Genomic DNA, 24,006 nt, shown 5'->3' with positions numbered 1-24,006 from the left:
ATTACGCAACTGTTGCTACAAGTTGTGAAAGATAATGAAAGTTTGAACTAAAATGGTAGTGGTGGAAATAAATGAGAGATAATAAACAGTTGGATTGTGCAGATACTAATGATTGATGGGGCACTGGTGTGGTGCAGGGTCAGTAATGGAGCAATGAAGGATGGTGCCGAGTTTATAGTTGGGATTCTAAATGAATTCTTGGGCAGTCATTGAGGTAGGGTACGTTAAGTAGCCATTTTTGTAGGGGGAGTGTTAAGGAGAATATTGAGTTAGTGTCGACTTTCTTTTAGACTACTTTCCATCATGAAATAAGAAGCAATATTTATTTCTATGGTGTACTCACAACGATAATGAAAAGTTGGGTACAATGATTTAGATCAGGAAGAAGAAATGTGGCTTTGAGAAACACTATAAATGAGTTGTAGATGAGATCATTCAAAGGGAGAGCATAGTATGAGTAGAGGAAAGGACTCAAGGGCTCAAAATGTAAATCTAGAGGCTTCAACAAGAGTTGAAGATTTAACCAGAGGTATCTGAGAACAGATTTTTCTAATAGTTCTGCTGTTGTTTTTCAGCTTTGAGGATAATATCTTACTATCTGATAAAAATTTTGCCACACTGATTCTTCTGTACACTAAGGTGAATGTGATACAGAATCCTTTACCCAAATTATAGTTTCACAAACCAGCATTGGCTCGCTGCATATTTATTGAACACCACTATATTTTCAGGACGTTTTCTAGGCTCTATGGATACAATGCTGCATGGAATAAACAAAAGTTCTGCTCTCATGGAGTTCACTAAATAAATGTAAACAAATAATAAACATATAAACTAATATTGGATAGGCACTATAAAGGGAAATGAAGCAGGAGGAACAGGTACAGAATAATGGAAGAGGTGCTATTTCGTGTCAGTCATGTGAAAGACCCCTTTGAATAGGTGACATTTGAACAGAGACCTGAATAAATATATATGTAGAAAACATGCCAATATTGGAGAGAAAAAAGGAAGAGCATGTGAAATTTTCGCAAGATGAAAGTGTGCTTGGCATGCTTGAGAAGCAGGAAGAAGGCTATTGTGTTTGAATCACCTTATAGGAAGACTTTAGTTGGGGAAACCATAAGGCTTCATAGGTGACAAAGAGAATTTTGGATTCAAGTAGAACTAGGATGGAAAGCCATTGGAGAGGCTGAGGCAGGACAGAGACAACACTTGATTCATATTTTTAAGGGATCACCCAGCCTACGTTATGGAAAATAGCTTTGACTGGGTGACAATGAAAGCAAGAAGAACAGTTGCATGATTATTATAGAAGGAAAAGATGGAATAAGTGGTTAGTCTCAGAATATATTGTAAAGGTTGATGTACTAGTTTTCTATTACTGCTCTAAAAATTTACCACAAACTTAGTGACTTAAAACAACACAAGTCTATAATCTTACAGTTTTATGGATCAGAAGTTTGACATGAGTCTCATTGGGCTATAATCAAGATGTCAGCAGAGGTGAGTTTTTTACTGAAGACCCTAGAATCTACTTCCATGCTCAACAGGTTGTTGACAGAATTTAACTGATTGTGGTAGTAGGATTTAGATCCCGATTTTCCTGCTGTCTGTCTGCCAAGTGTTGTTCTCAGCTTCTAGAGACTACCTGCATTCCTTTGTGCCAGCTCCCTTTGTCTTCAAATCCAGAGAAGACTCGCGGAGTTCTCATGCCCTTGTGTTATGCTTTCTCTTTTGCCGCATTTCTCTCGCTGGCACTTGTGCCTTCCTCTTCTGATTTTAAGGGCCCAAGTGCTTATATTGGGCCATGGATAATCCAGGATAATCTTTCCGTTTTAAAGTCATCTGATTAGCAACTCTAACTCCATCTGCAAAGTCCCTTTTTCTGTGTAAAGTAACACATTTACACGTTTACAGTAGTAACACCAATGGGTGAAGATCATGGAAACAAAATGTCCTGCCTATCACATTATATCTGACTGACAAGGACTTGCTGATAACTGAACATTTTTTAACCTATAAAAATGGCAATTTCATGTGGTTTGACCTAACATTATTATACTACAATATTCAGAAGACGGTTAAGATCATTCTCTCTCTTTCCGCATACATATATATGCTAAAGTTTTGACTTTTATTGATAGTAATAAGAAAAAAAGGAATAATAGCAAAGAATCACGCTCATATATGTAAAATTGCTTCACAAACCCGTTTAATTCTCACAACAACCCTGTAAAGTTGGTACTATTGTTTCCCTTGCTTAAATATTTTCATTTATATGGAAGAAATGCATTCTCACTCAAAGTTTTTTTTCCCCAATTACTATATGTAATAAGCTCTTAATTCTTCCCTGACCAACACAAAATACAACACTTCCTTCACACCTACACCTGCCCCCCACACTTATGTCCCAGCAGAATTACATATTTTATTAATATTTTTCTCCGCCATCCACAGTGTAGCATTAGTACCATGAAGCAGCCACCCCGCCAGATTCTTTATTTCTCAACCCCTGCATGTGGATGGGTCAGATGCTGAGTTATTACCAATGAGATGTGAGGTGATGTGAAATGAAACTTTTCTAGGCTAAGGCGTTTAATGTGTGTGTGTGTGTGCTTTCACCTTGCTCTATTTTCTTTCCCTGTTCTCAGCAGCTTGTTTATGATGACAGTGACGGAGGCGCCATGACGTGGAAGGAGTCTGTTTCCCCAATCATCATATGGAAGAAAAGCAACTACTGGCCAAGAACATCAGAAAGAAATAAATTTCAATTAATATTTTCTTCACTGCAGTAGCTAGGGCTACATTAACTAATATAGATATTGGAAATTTGAAGGAGAGTTCTCCAAAAAAATTAACCTAAAGAAAGTGACCTTGGCTAGGTATGCGGGAGGTAGGCAACAGGGAAGTAGCTGGTCCTGGCTGGGATAATGTAGACCTGTCGCCTCCACTACCTTGGAAGGCAGAACCCAATCCCTACTGAGTCTGTATCTCTCAGGCAGTGGTTGGAAAGCCAGCATGTTAACTTGCATTGTTTGCTCTTCACTGCTCATAGCAAGTTATCACATTGAGCAGATCAACTCAGATAGCAGTTATCCACTTTGCTAGAAAAAACTGAGAGGAAACAGAGTGCAGAATTTCAAGGTCCCAGGTTTTTCAACCATAAGGGCCTCTTTGTACATAATAACAGGAAAGAATACTGAAATAGTTTTAAGCCATAAGACCCAATAAAATGTATCAATTAAGGAAAGGAATCCAGCTTTGACACAAAGATCATGTTAAGGTGCAATCATTCTATGGACTTTTACTGCTTAATATGCCTGCAATTTGAGAAAGAGAGGGTCATGAAGAAAAGAAGCAAAATAAGTAAGTAAATAAAAAAGGCAGATGTGAGTACTATGTCTGGGAAAGAACTGTAGGTGCTTATTGACACGTGAAATGGACTTTTCTTTCTGCCATTCTTTTGTTATTATTTTTGAACATAGTATTTTTGTGATTTATGTAGAGGATAAAAACATCTTTTTATTGAATGCCTCTAAAATAACAGTACAAATACTCAGCACCATATTTAAAAATCATATGTCATGATAAAAATCACACTAAAATAATTTCCATTTTATTCAAAGTCAGTCCCTAATCAACTAAAAATGATTTGGCTTTTAGAGGCTCTTGACTGGAAAGCTCTGACATCTTCCCTTTAAATTTTGATGTAATTTCTAAGAATTAGAGTATCTAGAGTGTTTAATATTCTTACCAAGTAGGATGGGAATGCCAAGTTCAGCAGTCTGACCTCCCTTACAGCTGACTCTGTTTTATTGTACTCTATCATACACTTGGAACAAACCAACCAAACGTTACTTGTGTAATAACAAAATTGATTGGAGAATACATTCATAAAATCTTTCTAACACCAATTCACTGAAAATTGAATGCATAATTTTGTAACCCCCAAAATAAACACACTATAATTTCGGGTCATTTTGAACTATGCAACGGACTTCTGATTTACAAGAAAATTGTGTATCACAAAGAGAACAGTACCCTTCTCCAAATTTTCATTGCTTGTCCCCAAACTCAGATTCATGGTTAAAATTAATGTGAAACAGAAACTGTCATTGTAAAATGGACTCTCAGTAATATAATCAGCAAAAAATGATGAAAACATAATCACAAAATATATAGCCAGAGGAAAGAGATGTGACAAGGCTGACAAGCGAGTGGAATCCAACGTAACTCTTCTCTGTGAGCAGCTCACTTCCAGACAGATAAAAACCAAGGAGCAGCAATGTTACTGCCTCCCTTGAGCAATATCTTTGTCTTGTGAGTAACAAGAATGACAGACGTTGACTGTGTTCATAGATGTCTGAGGCTGTAGGGTCCACTATATATTTTGAAAGGACACAGAGGTGTAACTGACAGCATAAGAGGACTATATATTTCAAGTGTAGGGCAAAAGTAGACAAACTTGAGAATGTATTTGCTCAGCCACTTTCAAGGATAAAAGCGAGTAAAATCAAATGAGACAAACAACCTGATAATTTACTAGAGAATAAATTATTTAAAACTCTCTTTTTCCTTGTGTTCATGCACAGGCTTCCATGATCATGAAGGAGTATCACCTAGAATGAACAGGCAATACTAGATGATTAAAAAATAATTCTCTCCTGGTGACCTAAGGAGGATATACAATTGCACTAATCAAGAATTAGTAGACCAGCTTCCGTAAGTTCTATAAGTTTACTGTTTTCTCTGGTAAATTTGCTGCTTTAATGTACTGATACAAAGCAGCTACAAAAATAGAGAGAATCAGAAAATAAATTCCTAAAGGTAGAAAACCATAAAGATTCTTTGAATTTTATACTTATGCTTCACTAGAAATAAAGTTCAAGAAAAATGTTTAAATGCTTTGTGAAAGCTTTAAAAATTAGATTTAATTACAATAATTTACTGGTGAATTCATATAGCTGTTTTGAAAATAATAAACTTTTTTTCTGAAATAAAAGCTTTAGGCAATAATATCATGTGTATATGTATTGGTGTGTGTGTGTAATTGTAATCATGACAGCCCTACATGTAATATTATTATTAAATCTATTGACATACTCAAAAATTAATTCAACAATTATTTCATGTTTAGACCTGAGCTATTTTGAATAGCTCATCCTCATCTATAAATGCATCTTTAACTTGCATCCTCATCTATAAAATGTCTGTAATAATGCTTACTTGGCAGATACATTGTAAGGGTTAAATCAACAAATTTAGGTTTCCTGCTATGGAATTTACACTATATAAAATATGTTTTGCATATGTATGCAAAAGATTAAGATTCTTCTGCTATGGTGAGTAAGATTTTGGCTTCCATGACCTTGACTGCCTGATGTTGCACATATGAATATGTTATCCTCCATGGCAAAAGAGACTTGGTAGAAGGAATTAAGTTTGCTACGGTACTTCTGACCTATGAAATCGAGAAATAATAAATTTATGGTTTTTCAAAACCACTAAATTTGTGGTAATTTGTTACAATAGCAACAGCATACTAAAACATCTGCACTTGTATGCATACATATGCATGTACAGATATATAGTCCCATAAATATGTGTTTTGTTTAATTCAAGTACATAATAAATGGTATCCTAGAGGACTAAAAAAGCTAATTCCTCTTCAGTTATTTCTCTCAGGGAGTATATTGCATATCAGAACGTGATTTAATTTAAATATTTCAGGCTGCCTACAGTTTCATTGTTCCTTAGGGGTAACCGTCATCGCATCTTTTGATGCTCATTTTGCTCCAGAGATGGTGTCTTTGCATTATTCATGTTTGTTTGCATCTATCTACCCTACGAGAATTTTAATAGCTCTGATTGTGTGTGTGTGTGTGTGTGTGTTTTAATACTTTTCTCTGTTTAACTCTAGAGATTATTTTGGAAACAGAACGAATGAAACTATTTTATAAACCTTTCCACTTACAGTGACTACCAACTAAATTCGGGGTGTAGGAACTCAAGTTGAATTTTAAGTATGTTCTTAGTAATATTGAGAATGTTCACTGATAACATGTTACACACAGAAAAGTAGTGAAGTAATGGTCAGAAAGAGAAAATGAGTTTTCAAATAAGGTGTCATAGCTGAACTACCCAAAAATTTAGAGAGCAGCTATAGCAAATGGGGGTTGTTTAGCAGAGGTTACATATGGAAAGTTTCAGAAAGATTGCCAATAAATAAACACAAATAAAAACTTTAAATATATTTTATTCTAAAACAAGTGATTTTATTAACCAAAAGATATATTTCAAAGTATTATTATAATTTTTGGTTTATTAATTAATTAGTTTATTTATTTCCTTTTGAGAATATATATGAGGAAATGACCTTAGCCAAATTGAGGAATTTAATTGAACAGCTAATTATGTGATTTAATAAATATTTTGAATAAATTATATTATTTAATTTCACAGTATTTCTGTGAGGTGTGTTTTCCCTATTTTCCAGATAAGACCTGAGCAATAAGGATGTTAAGAATTCAAAATGAAATAGCTAATAATTGATAGATTCAAGCCCTGGCAGTGTGAATTCAGAACTGCCAGGGTTAAAGATTTGGTAAAATGTAGTGTGTACTATCTAAGAATTTTGGAATAAAGAGAGTGATATTGTAAGGCCATGATGCTTTTAACATAATTCGGCAACATTCAATAAAGTAAAAAATATACCATGGCTCAAGATGAAAATTATAGGGGCCAGTCCTATGGCCTAGTGGTTAAGTTTGATGTGCTGCACTTAGTGGCCTGGGTTCAGTTCCTGGGCACAGACCTACACTACTTGTCAGCCATGCTATGGCAGCGACCCACATTGAAAACAAAGGAAGATTGGCATAGATGTTAGCTCTGGGCAAATCTTCCTCAGCAAAAAGAGGAAGATGGCAGCAGATGTTAGCTTAGGGTGAATCTTCCTTAGCAAAAAAAAAAGATGAAAATTATAGAAATATATAAGTACAAGTAGTTCCTAAATAAACATTCACAAACTATATAAACAATAAGATCATACTTTTGAAAAAGTATTAAGACCATGAAAAATTCTAATGTAATAATATTATATGAACTATTGCAGAATACAAAAATGTATACTCAATATATTTAAATTTTAGAATCAGCTAAATACATACAAATATACATTTGGAAAAACAAATTAAAAAGAAGGAAATATAACAAATGTTGATAGTGTTTACACTGTGATGTGGGATAATTATTCATTTTTTTCATTATATACTTCTGTGTTTTCTACTTTTTTACATTGAACATAGATGTTCTTTTTTTTTTTTTGTGAGGAAGATCGGCTCTGAGCTAACATCTGCTAATCCTCCTCTTTTTGCTGAGGAAGACTGGCCCTGGACTAACATCCATGCCCATCTTCCTCCACTTTTTATGGGACACCACCACAGCATGGCTTGATGCGCGGTGTGTCGGTGTGCGCCCGGGATCCAAACCTGTGAACCCCGGGCTGCCACAGCAGAACGCGCACACTTAACTGTTTGTGCCACCTGGCTGACCCTTAGATGTTCTTAAAAGAAAAAAAAAATCCAATTTAAAAACAAACAAATGCAAAGCAATCAGTAATGTCAACCTCCATTTATTGAATGATTACTATGTGCTAGATACTTTACTAAGAATTTTACACAAACTCATTGAATTTCCACAATTTAATTTCAGTTCTATCAAACAGCACACTCTCTCTCAGAGAGGTAAGAGCTGAGGAAAGAGACACACACAGGAGGTGCAGAGAGAAGAATCTTAAATAAAGGCAATACATAACAATGGAAATCACATAAAAATAATAAATTCATATAACAAATTGTAATCACTATATATGAAAACAGTTAATATTTTATTTAAAATAATGTTCCTAATCAAACAGTGTTAGCTTCTGGTAACCATGATTTCCAACATTGTTCAAAACAAATTTGTTTCCCAGAGAGATTCTCTAATTTTAAATTTGTGCTATTTTGCCATCCAAACCTTGGGTTTCTACATCCCTTATTTTAACATTTCCATTTTCCTATATAGACAATCGAGTGTGTGTTTATTCTTCTTCATTTTTGCCTTCTCCTTCCCCTCCTGATTCTCTCCTCCCCCACCACCCACTCCCTCCTTCTCCTTCTTCCTGTTTTTGAACATGTATGTTTGGGATATGTTGGAATACAGGGAAAATTTTGGATACAATGTGAAAAAATTGTAAAGTTGATGGCATCTTAGAAAAAATCTAAGCTACATCACTGTAGATGATGTCATATAAATATTTCATTGGAATGTGAAAGTTCTGATATTAGATCCCATATATGTTTGTTGGGTTAAGGATCACATCAACTTTTTTTCTTAAGTGGTTGAGAACCACTATCTCACGGACCTAGGGGCATATCTCCTGCCCCAGCCCCTCCCAATTTCCTTTGTCTTTCGGTTGTCTAAATGTACATCAATCACTTGAATGCTGAAAGCTGGATCCATGAAAATGTCACCATCTCTAACTCTTGATGGGACAGAGCTAAATTTATTGCTTACTATGGTGAAAGGGAGCACTACCTTTGACAGAGGCTTAGTAGCTACCTAGAGTGGAAAGTACAGGGTCTGCATATTTATGATATTTGGTGGTCTGGCTTAAATTGGGTCTTTCCATCCAAGGGGTTGATTGTTATTGGATAAGGATCATGATGTAATAGTTTAGGATAGGTGGATATAGTAAGGTTTGGGGCAAAGAATTTGAAGTACCTTGGTGTGTAAACAGTCATTTGATGTTCTCTCTTGAAAAGTTGAGCAATTTTAAATGGGTTTTCAGGAGTTTTTTAAGTTAACAATTAAGTTATTTTCAACTGTTATCATCCTGGTCAAGAGTTCACTAAAATAGTAATGTCATACACAGGAAGACAGCAGAATAGGAAAGTCACAGTAGTGGAAAATGCCAATAACCAAGTCATGTGAACAGTAAGGAGTGTGTGTGTGTGTGTGTGGTTTTGGTTCTCAATGTGAACAGCTAATTCCAAATATCAAAATGACTTTTCCCTGTAATTCAGCCTAAGCCAAATAAAAGTAAAATTGTATAATTTACTATAATATGAAAAAAAGATGATTTGGGGAATAAAAACCATGTTAATCATCCATGCTAATGTATGTATGTATTCTCAGAAAAGTGGGAATTTATTGCAATTTAACAGGCATCTTATAATTTTGTGACTAAATCTAGGGAATTTCTTTACAGTGCTGAAGTTAGGAGGTATAATAACTGCTTAATACGCTTAAAAGATTAATTTCCAAGGATTCATTGATCTTGTAATAGTGCACTAATGATTATTTATATATGTCTGTGTATGTATGCCGATATACGTACAAATATACCACAAACAAGTATTTATTCTAAAATTAGGAAACACGAAGAAATATGCTTACAATTAAATGTTGTCTAGAAAATATACACTCTGAATACAAAATGTCATGTTCCTGCTCTCTGTTCTGTTATTTTGCTATTTCTTAACACTTCTCCTTTGCCTCCACTGTGATAGAGTACGTATGTTCATACTCAGAACTAGAGCTTTTCACTTTCTGCTGTTCAGAAGCTATTTAATTTTAATTGCTCCCCAAGCATAGGCTGAATCGTGATGGCAAGAGCAGAGCAAGAATCCTTCACAGATCCTTTGAAGTTCGAAGAGCTGCTATTCACATTGCCTCGGGCTTCCGTTCCCACAGTTGTGTGCAAATGGAAGCAACTGAACACCTCTGTCAAACATGCCCGATGTTACTATAACTGAAAATATCTTGTGCAGCTTTAAGAGTTTTTAAACTATCCATATAGAGTTAAAATAAGAATATTAAACAGCCGTTGTTTTGCTATATGCATTTAAAAGGCCATTAAAAATACATGATTATGAAAGAATACCTGTGCTTGAAAAAATTAAGCTAAACAGAATATACACATTGAACATTTTACGTATGTGTGTGAGTTGGGAGTGGGTGTAAAGAATTATAAGTCATCTCCCACACTGGAGAGGAAAATCATTAACTGTAACTGGTAATTTTGCACCTTTAATACATGCAAAGGTATACTGAATAGCACTGATCTTTTCTAAGAGGAACAAAGCTTTCTTAAAGCATTCGGTTTCATGGTTTTTGTCTAAAACAAACAAACAAAAAAAAACTATGAATACATTTGCCCAGGTGTTTAACTGTGAAACATCATCTACGCCACTTCCACCCTGTATTTGCGGAAGATAGAAGCTGAAAGGTAAATCCCATCTAGGGCATATTGGAATTATAAATGGTAATAACAGTAATAATGAATATTTTTATTTTCAAAATGATTTTAAAATAATTCAACAGAGGAAATTGAGACCAGGAGACACTTGAGGGGAAAATCATTTGAGAGATATCTTTTATTGATTGTTTCATTATAAGTGATCATTTTCAGATGGGAAGACTACATTTGAAATTTGGAAACAAATTTTATTCGAGGATGACAAGAAACTTATCAGAGTCACAGAGACCTTTTTTATCCTCTGACATCAAATTCTAAATGTGTATTTGCATTTCTATCTAAACAATAAACTGGGAAGAATAAATCATTAATAGGTGTATAAATGAGTCAAGTAAGGCTTATTGACTCTGAAATTGGATGGTCATCATATTTCTAAACTTATAGATTCAGAAGATTCTGTGTGAACCTTGTATTCTCACCTTCCAAGAGCCTAAGTTAGTCTCTTCTGGCAGGAGAGAATTAGAGAATTTTTTAGTTAGCCTTTTCCCTGAGTAGGATTTTCCCAGGTTATATTTGATAAGATTTAGAGATATCTAGGTCATTTTTTTCCTCTTCAAGATTCTATTTCAACTGGATAGTCCATTAAGTTGCTACTTTTAACGTTAAAGAGCCAACAGAGCAGGCATGTATACAATGCACCCTTACACTGTTTTGTATTTCTCTTCCCAGTCTCTCATCTCTGCTCCTTGGACATCACTGAAAGTGCTCACCTCAACTCAAGTCCTCTGCTCAAGCTTTTTTGGGGGAAACATGATTTAACAGAGAGGAATCTTCCTCTCCAAACTCAGTAGATCAATTTAAAAATGCCATATTTACCTGTTTCAATTTTGAAGGTGTTTTTTGTTTTGTTTTTGGTGATATTTTGTTGTAAGTAAGTGTAGCATAGCTAGAAATAAAATAACCATTTGCATCACTCCACATGGTTGTTTTCTGAGAATATAGAGAATATTTCTTCTCTTCATATTCTGTTCTTTCTTGGTGATGGCCTTTTCATTCAGTTCTTTGTTGTGCAATCGACATCTTACACCACCAAATCAAAGATAGAGTCTTACCGTGTTTCCCTCATTACTCATTCTTTACCTTTGATTAAGCCTTTTAAAAGCAACAGTGGATTCAACATAGAAATATGAGAAAAAATAAAATCCCTAGGTAATATACAAGAAAAAATAGCCCCATTAGGAACAGCAACCAAATAGCTCTGCTTACAAAAATGACAGAACTTGTTTTTCGGCTTTACTTCTGAGGAAAGGGTAGGCTTCTAAGGGAATGTAGAAGAGACTGTATATCCAAACAACGCTGTGGTGTGATAGAAAGTTCCTTATATTGTAAATATCTGAATTTGGGTGAGATGCAAAATACTGTGTCCTCCTCCTTCTTCCACAGACAATCTTCTCTTTTTGACACATAGAGACATGAGAAGGATGCATGCATGAGAAGGATGTAGTGTCCCAGGATTGCATCACTGAAAGGGAAATTCTTTTATATAAGTAAAGAATAAAAGAATAAGGAGGAAACAAACGATTCTGAACAGAGAATGAAAAGACAATAGAGGCACAAAGTCATAGGCAGGAGGTAACTACGAAGATGAACATTCCCCAACACACAGCTCAAGAAGTCCCAAGCGAAGTTATGCAAAGGAAATGGAATAGTGTCCATTCTGTGAAATAGTAGTCAAATCAATTATATCAAGATTTTATTTGGCAGTGATACCCCAGCTGAAATCTGGATTAAAATGTGCAAATTTGTCCAAGATTATGTATATTCAATTGTTATCCCCAGCTACAATTCAGATTGAATGTATACCCTGTGTTGAGTCAGATTTGGACCCTCACCTGGACTGCCAAATAAGTAAGGCATGATTCAAGGGAATACAATGTTTCTGTCCTGTGTGGGGTCCGCCTTTGGGATATCACCACAAAGTTAGGATGATGTGGAAAATGCTTGAAGATCAGCATTAGCCTTTAAGGGGAATGTGTTGAGATTGCATTATTGAAACAAACAAATAAGCAAACAACAACCTACATGAAGCATACATTCTGTGATATTTGAGTAATTCAGCCCAAGAAAGGTTCTTATAAGGTGCCAAGTGAGAAAGAAATCTGGATATGTAATAACAATGCATCAATGGACTATCCAGGAATGAGCTACTGAGAACTACAAAATGTTCTTGATTCAAGTCATAAAAGAATATTTGGATAAATGATGAGGCACTGCATGTAATATATGAGAAGATTAATTGAAAAGTTTAATGGCATTCTACTCAAAAATCACAATAATTTGACAAGGAATATTGAAATGCAAATGGGAGAATGAATGCAAAAAAACCCTAGTTATGACATTATTGAGAAATGAAGAAGTGTGTTTTACTGGTATTAAATGCACAAGATTATGAAGTTATGATTCAAGCATTATATGTGAGTTAGTGTAATATTTTTAGAAAACAACTGGTATTGTCTTGTGAAACTGAAGATATGTATACTCTGAAAATTCCACCCTCAGTTACATTATCTACAAAACTCTTGCAAATGTGCATGAAGAGACATGCACACCACTAATTGAAATAGTAAACAAAAGCAAAAATAAAAACAAAAAAACAGAGACACGAGCCATTTGTTCATAAACAGGAGAATGGGTAAAAAATTGTGGACTGTTTATACAGAGGAGTTTTCTATAGTCTTGAAGAAAAGGTGAATACAACAACATACATGAATCTTAGAAACAGAAATCTGAGTGAAAAATAAGTTTCAATACACTAAAGAAAAAACTCTAGTTAGGGGAAAAAGAATAGAAATACCTCTGCTAAATTCAACAGAAAGTTAAAGTCTTAGCCAAGGAAAAGGAAAAAAATATATAATATAAAATATAATATGGTTGCATAGAAAATCAATATACAATAATAAAAAAAATTAATGGAATAACATAGGGCATTTATTATAGAAAGAACAGCTATTAAAAACTTAGGAATTCAATATGATGGATTTGTGAACAGAGAACCACTATAAATATTTTTAATCACATATAAGTTCCTAGTAAATGAAGGAACATATCATAATATTAAAATGGCAATATTTTCAAACTAATTTATAATATTATTAAATCCCAAACATGACTTTTCTAAAATATATGGAACATCACAGCAAACTTATTCAAATGTTCATCAGTATAGGAAAATATAGCTGAAAAGGTAATAACTTTCAAATAGGGGAAATAGTGACAGGATAATCATCATGCTGTACCATAACAAATAAAAAATAATAAAACAATAATGCAAAAATGTATCATGGACATAAGGGCAAATGAGTAATCAAATACAAAAGATTTGAAATCTAACAGCAGATGTTAATATATAAAATATATTTATAGCAGCTGGCCTGGTGGTGTAGTGGTTAAGTTCACACGCTCTGCTTTGGGGGCTTGGGGTTTGCGCATTCAGATCCCAGGCGCGGACCTATGCACCACTTATCAAGCTATACTGTGACAGACGTCCCATATATAATGTAGATGAAGATGGGGATGGATATTACGCAAGGCCAATCTTCCTCAGCAAAAAGAGGAGGATTGGCAACAGATGTTAGCTCAAGGCTAATCTTCCTCACACACACACACAAAATATATATATATTCACATATTTCATATATGCTATAAATGTCACATATGCACATATGAAAGAGTGGCATTGTATATAATAAATTTGAAATTTTAATTTAGTAGGGAAAGAGTAAGGTTTTAATCCATGACTTAAAGATAATCGCCTAATTATTGGGGAAAAATCAAATTAGATACTTAAAGTACACCAAGTACAAAAATACTTTGCAGATTTAAAATATAAAAATAATATGTAAAATATAAATTTAAAAGAAATATTTCTATAATCTTAGGATGATAAAAATCACCTAGATTAGCGTTGTGCAATGAAACTCGCTGCAATTATGCAAATATACTATATGAATATCCTTTGGGAAATGTCTCATCCTTATCCTGTCTACCAACCTACCTCTATCTCTACACATATCCTCTGCTTTCAGCCCTGTTACTACAGATTCCTGCCCTGCTCCTATCCACAACATCTGTTTTGCCTGAGCTCTGGATCACATCTATTTTTGCCCTCTCATTTTATGCCCTCCGATTATTCTCTCTCATGCATCCTTGATTTCTCCCCCTCCATGCCGTAATTTCCATCATCATATAAATATGTACCAGAATCTCCAATTAAGACAGAAATATCTTCTGGCATCACATTCCCCTTCAGCTATGACCCTATTTTTTCCACTCCCCTTCCTAGCTAAAATTATTTAAACAGTTGTCCGTATTCAGCATCCTCACTTCCTCACCCCATATCCTGTTTATGATTTATTCCAAACGTCTTCCACTGACAGCACTCCATTTAAACTGACAAGACAGTGGACCCCAAATTCATCCTTTAAATACTTTCTCCTCTTGACTTCCTAACTCCATATTCTCCCATATTTATTTCTCTCTCATCAGCCTCCCTTAGTATCTATTTTTGGTTCTTCTTCATCTGCTCACCTTCTGAATATTAGTATTTGGTCTTGGCTCAGTCCTGAACCTTCTACTTATCTCTGTTTATATACTTACTTAGGTTATTCTATCCAATTACCTGACATTAAATGCTTCTGCTATGTGTTTCCTCAGACTATATCTCCAATCCCAGCTTTCCCCCAAAAATACAGTCTCATAAATTCAACTACTTATTTGATATTGCAAATTGGATCTCTGTTCAGAAGCTTAAAGGTAACTTGGCTATAGCAGAAATATCGATATTTCTCTCTAAATCTGCTCTTACCAGGTCTTCCACGTATGTAAATGGCACCACTTTCCATCACTCAAGCCAAACATCTTGGAATTATGTTTGAATCATCTCATTTCCTTACACTACAGTCCATCTATCAGTGACTCTTCTTAACTCTACCATTAAAATAGACCCACTTCCAGAGAGAAGCTATCTACTTCTCTCTACCTTCAAGATGACCTTAGTGTGGGCCACCATCTGTTCTCACTCAGACTATTGAAATTGTTCTCAATGTATCAACTGAATTCCATCTGGTAACCCCTGACCCCTCTCCCCTGGTCCCAATCATATTGTGAAATTTTAACCCTCAATGTGATGATATTTAGACATGGGGCCTTTGGGAGACAATTTAGTTTAGATGAGGTCATAAGGGTGGGTGCCTCATGATGGGATTAGTGCCCTTATAAGTAGAGACACCAGACTGCTGGCTCTCTCTCCTCTCTCAGCCATGTGAAGACACAGCCAGAAGGAGGTGGGAGGCTGTCTGCAAGTCAGAAAGAGAGCTCTCACCCTAATCTCGGACTTTCTAGCCTCTAGAACTGTGAGAAAGAAATTTCTGTGGTTTAATCCATCCAGGCTACGGGATTTTGTTATGGTAGCCCAAGCAGACTAAGATACTTTCTAATTGGCTTCTCGTTTTCCACTTTTGATTTCCTACTATGCTTGCTTTGCTTAGCAGCCAAGGTGGTAACTTAAATGCCTAAATTATGCTCTGCATAAAACATTCCAATGGCTTTCCCTTCCTTAGAACAGAATCCAAACTTGTTATCCGGATCTTGTTCACATGTGCCTGTCTGATCTGATGTTATATTATTCCCACACTCTTCCACTACGTTCCAGCCACACTGGCCTTCTTATCATATTTTTAACATGAATACTGTCTCAATGTTAGGGACACCAGACAGAAAATATTCTTCCTCTGATCTTTGCTTCATTGGCTTCTTCTTGTCTTTCATCTTAGGAGCCCATCAATCTAAATTAGCCACTACCTCACTCTAAATTGTCACACCTTATTTTAATTCTCTTCTTTTTGAAGGTGATATTGTTTAGCTTATACATTGCCCTGAAATAATGTAAACTCCATTCTATCTTATTCAACAATCTGTTTCAGTGCTTACTATAATAAGAAGTAAATATTCATTAAAACAATAAAGTTTTGCATAGAAATTAAATACGGTGGTAATATCCACTGTTGCAATAGTATCTGATCCGAGTCTCTGCTCCCACTTGATCTCGTCCACTGTGAGGTTGAAGAAGGCACCGGGTAGGTCAAAATGGGAGGCCAGAGGCAAGGGATGGAAGATCTGGCACTATCAGTCCAGTTTGGCCAGCATGGGCTCAGCGCTCACCAGGTGTTCTTTGTGCCTCTCCAGGCTCTGGTGCTAGGCCAGGGCGGCCTCGTATAGCATGTAGAACTCTTCAGGGCACTCCTGATCAGAAAGTGGAAGCATTGCCTTGATGGCCTCAAAAAACTTGTGGGTCCCTTCCAAGCAATTAATGGGCTCCTGGAACACCTTGTTCCTGCAGTTTGGTCTTCCAGTTCTTCTCCTGGGGATGCAGAAGGATATTGTCTAGGTACCTGGCAATGGTGTCCATGCCCAGTTTCACTCTGTCCCACATTCACCCTGTTGACCTTCAAGATGGAGGCAGCCAATGGGTCGGTGGAAAAGTGAGAGAATGGCCTCTGATGCGGGCATCCTGCTGGTCCTTCCTCGAGGTGGCCCCTGTGAGCCAGCAGGTGAAATACACTCCAGGCATTGCCAAATGGGTAGAGCCTCCTTTTTGGGCTTGGACACCACGTTGGGGCCTTGGGCCTCGCCTCCTATTGACAGTTGCTTCAGCTAGAAGTTCCTCTCTCACCTGGTTCCTAATGGAGTCTGGTGACGTGGGACCCCGGGCCTTAGGCTGCTTCTACTTAAGCGGGGGCAGCTCCTGTGGCCATCTGTGCCTCACGTAATAGTGAAAAACTGGAAACAAACCAAAAATTCAGCAAAAATAGAGTGAGTAACCATAGACTACGTGTGTCATATTGCATAAAACACAGCAAAAATATGACACTGTTGATCATAAGACCTATCATTATTTATATAACACCAAGGGGAAAAGAAACCTGAGCTAATTACAGTTAGAAAATACTATCAATTATAGGCCATATGTAAACTTCAGATACATAAAACATGAAAAATATACATCATAGAAACAATTAAATACATTTTACCAGAGGGTGGTTTAAAATAATGACATGTTTCATATATATTAGAATAGTTCTAAAATAGTTGGGGGTGTGTGTGTGTGTGCATGTGCACATATACATAGAATAGGTGGTGTGCTGGTAAAGTTTGAGAAGTTGTTTTCCTCTCCAGTGACTACCCCCCCAAGCCCATATTTATAGTGTTTGTCAATTTCATAGCGTAAATATTCCCACTATGACTTATTTCAAGCTACCAACATGATGTGAATTAATGCAGATTTGGGAAAAGCACACAATCGGCTTTTATAAACCAGTATGAGGCAGCTGCAGCATACTACTGCAGATAGCTATGGATATAGTTCAGGGCCTTTCTTTTAAATTTTCTATCTATGTATCAATCTATGTATCTATGTATCTATCTGCGTGCATATACCTGTGTGTATTTATATATAGGTGTGTCTATGCATGTGTATACTTAAAAAAGGTATGTATATATGTTATGGAAGTTGGTTATATTTGGAGTTGTTATCTTCTTGACAGATCTCTGTTTAACAGGCACAACACACTAGGTGATGTCTTCTTTTCATCCATAAAATATATTGACTGTGGTTGCAGAAGGCAGGCTGAAAATTAGTGATTAGTAGGTTACTCTCAATTATGGTCAGGAACTTCTCCTCCCACCAAAAGAGTTGTGTGCTTAACAACAGTCTATTGTATTGTTCCCAAATCTGTTTAGACTGGTGACACATTTTCTTGTAATTGCTTCATTTATTTAACAATCACAAACACCTATAAAATGAGAATGAAAAAGAAACAATGTTGCTGTTTCTGTGAAAACAAAATTAATTTTATATAGCATAAAGTCAATTAAAGAAAAATCATTGCTATCATTTTGTGGGGAGGCCAAGAAAATTATAAAATATTGGGGAATATAAGTTTTTAAAAATCTGAGAAGATTCTGCATTCAAATTACTTTTTGTGTCATTAAGGGCTCACTCCCCTTAAAACAAAATTGGAAGTCAAAGATATGCTTTATGCAAGAAAGTAATAATAAGAACATAGTAATATTCTGAAAGAAAAAACCTTGACTGTGGTGGCTTTGTAAAGTGTCAGCTTTGCCAGGCTGAGCTCGGTTTCCCAGAATTCCATTTCCTACATGGTTCTGGTTAAGGTAGGCTACAAGAGACATTTTTGCCCTAGATTTAGAGGGTTAATGTAAAGCAGCAGCCACGTTGCTTTTTCATACTTGGAAGGTCATGGCCGAGTCACCAGGCACTGTTGTAGCTGACTCACACTCAGTCATCTGACGATGTATCTTGTTGGCATGGGATTGCAGCTAAGCCTGTGACTGTTCCACCTTCTCGTTCTCTTTCTTTTTTTTGTGAGGAAGATTATCCCTGAGCTAACATCCCTTTCCCATCCTCCTCTTTTTGCTGAGGAAGATTGGCCCTGGGCTAACATCCGTGCCCATCCTCCTCTGCTTTATATGGGACACCGCCACAGCATGGCTTGACAAGCGGTGCTTGGGATCTGAACCCGTGAACCCCAGGCCACCACAGCTGAGCACACAAACTTAACCTCTACACCACTGGGCCGGCCCCTGTTCCTCTTTCTCTTTAATCCTCCTTCAGACTCTGATTCTTGAGTCAAGTGTGGGTTTAGCTCTGAGAAGAAGGATGTCAGCTTCTCCTGTAGAACACCCACACCATCAAGAGTGAAGTTAGTGAGAACTGACATGGCTTCCAATCCTTAGGTGAGTTCCTGCTTATGCTCGTAGGGTTCCGTTTGTTCTTGTTCTCTCCCACTTCCCAACAGCCTGACCTGCAGAATTCAAGACCCAGCATTAGACATGAAAGCAACCGGCATGCTGTGTTTCAAAATTTGATATAACTTAACATGTTTTGATTTAAACTAAATTCATTTGCCTATGATTCCCACTTTGGCTATTTTTTTTCTATTTAACTAAAAACCACTGATCATTATGGTGCCAGATAGCAGGACTTCTATATATACTCTATATACTCAATAATGGTCATGGAAAATTGAGAAAAATTACTATGACAGAGCTGAATAGTGTACAAATTTTACTGAAAGAAAAACTTTTATAACACTAATTCAGCAGCGTATATCTTATCTTCAGTTTTTTAAAAACAATCATATCCTCTAATGTAACAAACACATTTCTGCTCTTTAATCTAAAAGAATTTAGTACTACACCCAGAGATGTGTAAATTAAGATGCTCATTATATCACTCTTAAGAAAATGATACATTTATATTTTCAATAAAATAGGAGAATAGTTAAGTAAATTAGGATAAACTTGTATGAAAAAAATTATAAATTATTGAAAGAAGTATCTAAGCTGTAGGAAAATAGCAATGATATAATTTAATTTAATACTTTAAATATCAGTGTTATAATTGATTATTTAAAGTGGGATATCAAACTACACATGCAATAACAATTTAAGTATATTTATGCATTTCTGGGTTTAAGCTTTTGGGTGAATAAAAGCCTAAAAGACATTTTATAATATCAAGAGAATTTTATCACTGAATGAGGAGATAATAGTTGATATTGTTGCATTTAAAATCTTCATTTTCCAAATGCTGTGAGTCTCTATTGTTTTTATAAAGACGAGACATATTTAATTATATTTCAAACAAATATACTATGAAGATTAGAAAGATACAACATAGAGATAATTTTTACCTTTTTATAATAAATAACTATAATTTATGACACAAATTATTTTGTATTATTTCTCTTAGGCCCAGAAAATATTATGAAATGTGAATATTTTGACATCTAGGCAGTCTCATTTATTTTTTATACTTAGAACTATTGTCCTAGGAGTGTGCTTCTTTTCTGTATAGTCACAGAGCAGATAAAATATCATGGATCTATTAATCTACATATTTTATAAACTCTGGGATTGGTCGTCCCTCCATAGCATTTTGACACATCCTTCTAATCTATAATCACCCTTGCCCTAACCCAGGAAATCTATGCCTCCTTTTCTTTTCTTTTGTGAGAAAGATTATCCCTGAGCTAACATCCATTGCCAATCCTCCTCTTTTTGCTGAAGAAGATTGGCCCTGGGCTAACGTCTGTGCCCATGTTCGTCTACTTTATATGGGATGCCGCCACAGCATGGCTTGACAATCAATCCGTGCATGGGTCCGCTCCTGGGATCCAAAGCTGCAAACCATGGGCCGCCAAAGCAGAGTGTGCGAACTTAACTGCTACACCACCGGGCCAGCCCCTGTGCCTCCTTTTTCGAAGTGTGCTTCCTTTTTTCTTATAATGTACTGTAATGGCTAGGCCATGCACCTCAAACTCTGAACACTTGAGCTTTAAAATTACATTCTCTAATCACATTCTCTCTTTTTCTTATGTCCTGGATCCTAATAGATCAGATAGGAGACGCGACCGTTTTCTCCTAGTCTGCTGAGCCCTTTTGGTTTTATACATTTTCTTCTCTGCAGTAGGTCTCATGATTCATCGCTTCAATATTTGCTTGGCAATGTCCAGAAATATCTTGCCCCCTATTCTTCCTGTCTTTTCTACTCTGAAAAAGCCATGGGTCAAGTAAAGCAACTTTTCTCTCTGAAACTACACCTAAATCATTCATCCTGATGCCTCTATCCTACCCACCCTGCAATACAAATATATTAGCCCTAACTTATGTCTTCCTTCAGCACTTTCTGACCACTTGTTCTACTGGCTCTGGTTTGATCGTTCCCAAATTCCCTTCAGATTTCTTTTATTCAAACTCAAATTTATTGTTCTAAGCAGAAGGCCTTTATCTCTTATTTTCTCAAGAAAATAGAGATCATCAATGAAGTATATTCTCAAACTCTACCCCCAAATTAATAATCATCTACATTGCTTTTCATCTCAGGAAATTAACCAAGGTCAATCTGACCACCAATACTCTTGCTTCTCTTATAAACTCCCATCTACACAAATATGTTGCTTAATGTCCATCTCTCCCTTCTCTACCAGTAATTTATCTATTACTCCAAAACTTAACCAATTAAAACAATGAACTTTTATTATCTCACGGTTTTTGTGAGTCAGAAATCTAGTGTGACTTGGCTAGGTGCCTGCTGCTCAGAGTCTCTCCAGAGGTGGGCAGCCCAACTGCAGGAGGGCTCTAGTTATCTCACAGCTGGACTCAGTGAGGATCAGCTTCCAAGCTCACTCTACCTCTGAGCTCTTAGTTTTGCTCTCAGAGCCGTTTTTCTTTTCTTATAAAAGGATGCCTTTGCAACTGAGTGGGTTTCCCAGCCTGCTTTCTGACTGTAGAAGTTGGGGGGAGGGGAGGCAAATGCCTCTTTTTCAGTTCAATCTGGTGATGTTTCTGTATATACAAATGTTTAAAGGACTTTGTGGGTCTTTTATAAATCCTCTTGGGGTTCACTCCATTAGAAAAAAGACACACCAACAAATCTTTAGATATAAGTCTATTTCTACCTTTGGGTCCTGTTGAGAAGGCCGAGGGGCAGCCTTTACACTTCCTAGAGAACCTATCGTTTGATTGAGAGGATCTGTGTAGCACACTCTTAATCTCTTTAAAGAGCGTTTTATGTGACTGAACAGTACTCTAAGGCACCACCTTTGATCTTTCTGAGGTCTTCATAAGACATTTCACAGTCACACCTTCAGCTTCAGTTTCATACCATATTTTCCTGGTAGTGCCCTGGATTTGATCTTTGCTGAAATCTTTTCTTAATTTTAGCACCTAATTTTAGCACTTAAATTTTTTCAAAACCATGAAGTCCTGGCTTCCTTTTTAAGCAGTTCTTTCCTCAAATTATTTCTTTCGTCTCACATGTTTACTCTAAATAGCAAGACTAAACCAGGCAGCACCTTCAACATTGTGCTTTGAAATCTTCTTGGGTAGATCATCTAGATAATTAGTCGCATGTTCTGCTTTCTGCATAACTGTAGATGAAAAAGTTTGTTGTTTCTCCCACCGCATAATAACAATTGCCTTTCCTTCAATTTTCAATAAAATTTTCCTCACTCATTCATTGGCTCCTCAAAGCCCCAAATTCTATGAACAGTGTGACCACTGCACTTTAAGCCTGCACAATCTCTGTCCTCAATGTCCACTGCCTACATGCGACTTCTACACAGAGGTCAGGGGAGCATCCCAATTCTAGGTACCAAAATCTGTATTAGTTATTTATTGCCACATAAAAATTACCCCCATTCTTACTGGATTAAAGAAACAAACATTTGTTACCTCATAGTTTCTGTTGGTCAGAAATCTGGGTGCAGCTTAGCTGAGTGGTTCTGTCTCTGGTCTCTCAAGAATCTGTAATTAAGCTATTGCCTGGGGCTGCAGGTATCTCAAATGTTTTCTGAGCTAGATTCTGATCCTGAGCTCAATTACTTGACCAGCAGCTGACAAAATGGCAGGTGGATTGCCATGAAATGAATGAGCAAGAAAGTAGGAAAGAGTACCTAAAATGGAAGCCACAATCTTTTTGTAAAATAATCTCATAATTGACATCCCATCCCTTCAGCCAAATTCTATTCATTAAAAGCTAGTCAATAAAGCCAGCTCACACTCAAGAGGAGGGCATTATACAACGGCGGAGATCTTTGGGGCCAGATTACAGATTGCCTACTACACTCTAACTACTATCTTCTCTCTCTCCTTTAAGACACAAAGAAATTTCTGTATTCTGTTTCTCACCTGCCAATCACTCAGCCTGCTGTGATCTGTCCTCTGATTTTATTATTTCACTGAAAGCACTTGCATTGTGGCCCAATAACTCTCTGTCAAATCCAGTGGGCCTTTTTTTAGACTCTCTCTTAGTGAAAAGATTAATCTTATTAAGATTCTCTCCCCTTCCCTTTTCTTTTTTTTTTCTTCCTGAGGAAGATTCGCCCTAAGCTAACATCTGTTACTAATCTTTCCCTTTGTGCTTGATGAAGATTGTCGCTGAACTAAAATCCGTGCCAATCCTCCTCTTATTTTGTATGTGAGTCGCTGTCACAGTATGGCCACTTATGAATGGTGTAGGTCTGAGCCAAGGAACCAAACCTGGGCCACCTAAGTGAAGTGCACCGAACTTAACCACTAGGCCATGGGGCTGGCCCCCCTCCCCTTCCCTTTTCAATGAATTATATGGCATTATTCTAATCTCAATTTCCTTTTAGAGATTCTTCTTAGCTTCCTTCATTACCTCTTCTTCTAATGTCTCGTTGAATGTTGATGTTCCCAAAATCCATTTCCTTTTCTATACATTTTCTTCATAAAATTTTAATTTTTTCCATGGTTATCTCTTCTGATGTTCCTCAAATTTATATTTTCTTCTATGCTCTCTACTGATAGTCATATATCTGATTTCTACACCTACAATGTGTCCTATCCACCCTCATATTATGTAAGCAGCTCAAATTTAACATGCTCTAAATCATATACATGATTTTGAACTACCCAGGGATTGTGTTAAATGTAGATTTTGATTCAATATATCTTGAAAGAGTCTGAAATTGAGCACTTCTAATAAACTCATCATTTGTCTATATATCCAAGCTAATATCTGGGAGATTACACCAGGACATGTTTTTATTCTTATGCCTTGTCTAACTTGTCACAAAATCATGTACATCTAATTTCTGTAAATTAGTTGAATCTGGTCTCTGATCTCCATTCACAGCCATTAATCCCATACTGCCTAT

General features: G+C 36.3%; 1 pseudogene; it reads right to left on the bottom strand.

Annotated features, from left to right (window-relative positions):
• Nucleotides 1–16,207: 16,207 nt before the first annotated feature.
• On the bottom strand, nucleotides 16,208–18,493 carry LOC101389061 (UBX domain-containing protein 6 pseudogene; annotated as a pseudogene).
• Nucleotides 18,494–24,006: the final 5,513 nt, after the last annotated feature.

Source organism: Ceratotherium simum, chromosome 8 (genome assembly GCF_057802395.1).
Source record: "Ceratotherium simum simum isolate JZ-2026a chromosome 8, ASM5780239v1, whole genome shotgun sequence".
In the NCBI taxonomy this organism is placed as follows: domain Eukaryota; kingdom Metazoa; phylum Chordata; class Mammalia; order Perissodactyla; family Rhinocerotidae; genus Ceratotherium; species Ceratotherium simum.
This window is presented reverse-complemented; position numbering and strand designations above follow the sequence as displayed.